Source organism: Pempheris klunzingeri, chromosome 15 (assembly GCF_042242105.1).
Source record: "Pempheris klunzingeri isolate RE-2024b chromosome 15, fPemKlu1.hap1, whole genome shotgun sequence".
In the NCBI taxonomy this organism is placed as follows: Eukaryota; Metazoa; Chordata; class Actinopteri; order Acropomatiformes; family Pempheridae; genus Pempheris; species Pempheris klunzingeri.
Window position 1 is genome coordinate 15,214,738 of NC_092026.1, and position 2,836 is coordinate 15,217,573.

The following is a 2,836-nucleotide window of genomic DNA, read 5'->3' on the forward strand; positions in this document are numbered from 1 at the left end:
CCTCTTGACTGAAGCTGCTACACGCATGCGAACAGGCCTATAGGCAGACGCAGTGCAGAGTGTCTGGCGATGAAAGGATGCACATGCAGAGTCCCGTAGAAAGTGTGAAAGTAAGTCTCAGTAATCCAGGAGATCCCGTGGCACAGAAGCTATTCACGGAGCAACCTTTCAGCTTCTTACTGTCCTCTCTGTCGTTCCTACTTTTTTTCTCCTCTCTCGTTATGTCCCCCGTTCCTCCTTCCGTCTCTGTCTCTTGGTCTCTTTGCAAACCTCTGACATCTCTCTTTTTTTTCCCCTCTCCCTCCCTCCTCTTCTCCCTATGTAATTACTGACTCCCCCTCCTCTCGAACTCTGCAGCACAGCAGACTTGATTTTCTCTCCCTTTTTCTTTCAGACAGGCAGATTAGAGAGTTAGTTCACTACTCCCTCCTCCTCCTTTCCTCTCTCTCTTCTCTTCCCATCTGTGTGAGTGTGTGTGTGTGTGTGTGTTCTCTGAGCCATACTTGTGGTCTCCCGGTCTACTCCTCACACCACATGTACAGCATGTCAAGCCTAACACACACAGACACACAGATTTAGGATGAGGTGCGTCGTTCACAGTGCTGTAGGTGTGAAACCTTTGTTGTCAAGTGTTTACAGTAAAACTGTCCAAAGGAAAGCACCCTAAGGAGCACACCATGAGGTCTCTACTAATGATGCGGCTTGTGGTGAGATATTCAACAAAATAGCAGAAAGACATTGCACAGGCATTAGCATAGAGGTTACTTTATTAAGGACATTAAGGCAAAGCATTCCTCCATCATCTATGGGACATGAAATACTTTTTTTAGCTACATGGCACATGAGCGTGAGAAAATACCATAAAAATCTATGCTGCATGCTTATCATATCCCATAAGTGTCATGTGATTTGTGCTTTACTATTAATACAACTGACATACAATACAATACAACGGTTTAATTGAGCCAAAGGAAAAGAATATTAGCCTGAAATATATTCATAATGCACATGCTGCCTTTTATAGGTTTGGTATAAGTTTGGTATTTTTAAACCTGGGCCCTATTTTTTTTTTTGTGCATTTTTTTGGTTTGAAATGACTAGTTGGGCCAAAACGTTTTGGGATGGATCGCCTCTGCCAGCAGCCAAGAAAGGGTATTGTAATTCTTTAAGGCAACTCTCCAAATCAAAGTGCTCGTTTCTGCCACTGACAGGCTCAGATTGTTATTCTAAGTGTCTGACAATATTATGGAAAAGATCCATAAAGAGATGGACATGTAAAATCTTTTTTGTTTAACCAGAAATAGACGTTAAATCGCTCAGTTCAAAGCCACAAGTCTCCATTGACAAAAACATTAATTTTACATGGAGGTGGCTGGTCTACCGCTGTCTCCATTGCTTAGTTTGTTTGTGTTATTTTTTGACTTTGGTGTTTTAAAGTGTTAGTTCGGCTCCAATGTGTAACAAAATAATACTAACTAACTAACCAACCTATGTAGATGTAGACCAGCCACTCCTAGGTTCTGCAAGGTAAAATGACTATTTTTGTCAATGGAGTCTGGGGGGCTTGAACTACATGATACAATGGCTCTTTCTGGTTAGACAAAAAGGTCTCTTTCTGTAGGGATCCTTTCTCTAGTGTTGTCAGACATTTCAAATAACAGTCTGAGCCTGTCAGTGGCAAAAACAAACTACTTTAATCATGAACAGTTACTCCAGGGGATTACATTGCAGCCATTACAGCCACCTGCTGGCAGGGCCAACCCACTCTGTCAATTCCAAAACTAGTGATTCTGAAAATAGATTGTATTGTATGTATGTTTTGAGTAATATTTACGAGGATGAAGTCATCCAAAAATAAATAGCTAAATAAATAAATAATGCAAAATGTTGAATGGAAGCATTTATGAAGTGTGGACTTTGTCTCTGCTGCAGCTCACTGATCAGGAGAGCAGAGGCCCCATGTTGGGGATGACAAAGGGAGCCATTGTTGTTTTGTGCTCCTCTGAATGTTTGATGAGGTCCAGGATGAGGGCTGAGTGCTGCTGAGGATCATCGGGCGAAGGTGTTTGTTCAGTTTAATGTTCATTATGGGGGCGTGGTCACACTAAGCATGTTTTGGTGCACTTCATCACTTCTGCTGAGAAGGTCATGGTTTTGGTGCCGTTTGTGTGTTTGTCAGCAGGATTATGGAAATACTACTGGCCCGATTTTCATGAAAGTTGGTGGAAGCAGCATAGGACAAACCTATAGGACGGACCTATGAAATAGGTATACGGTTTTGGAGTGGATCTGGATTCGACTCAGCAATAACAGCAGATGCTACTTGCAAATAAGCAATTAATAGTGGATCCGACTCAAAAACGAGCAATAATATTGGCAAAATTGTGACCTAACACTGGTGTCTATGGCAAAGTGAATGGTGTGGTGGGACTAAACATACAACAGAAAAGTTTTTGACATAATTCTTATAGTTTTGGAAATATATCCAGACACATGTAGTGGTTGTGTCAGATCACAGAAGACTGGATTGGTCTGCACTGTCGAAGGGTCCTTCTAGTTTTATCATTAGACAGGAAACTTGTGGAAAACTCTGGTGGTGAAATTGGGTCCCACAAACCCGAACAGCATACAAGGGTTAATCATACCTGCTTTAAAACCCAACAGGTTGTTTCCACCTAACAAGCTCACTGTAGACAGCGGTAGACTGAAGGAAGACAAAGGGAGCTGCTAGCTGGTGAAAGAAGTCAAAGACACAGAGAGTGAGAGTGATAGGCATGAATAATCTCCTGTCTTTGCTTCTATTCAACAACAACCATAAAAGCATTCAGACTGAGCG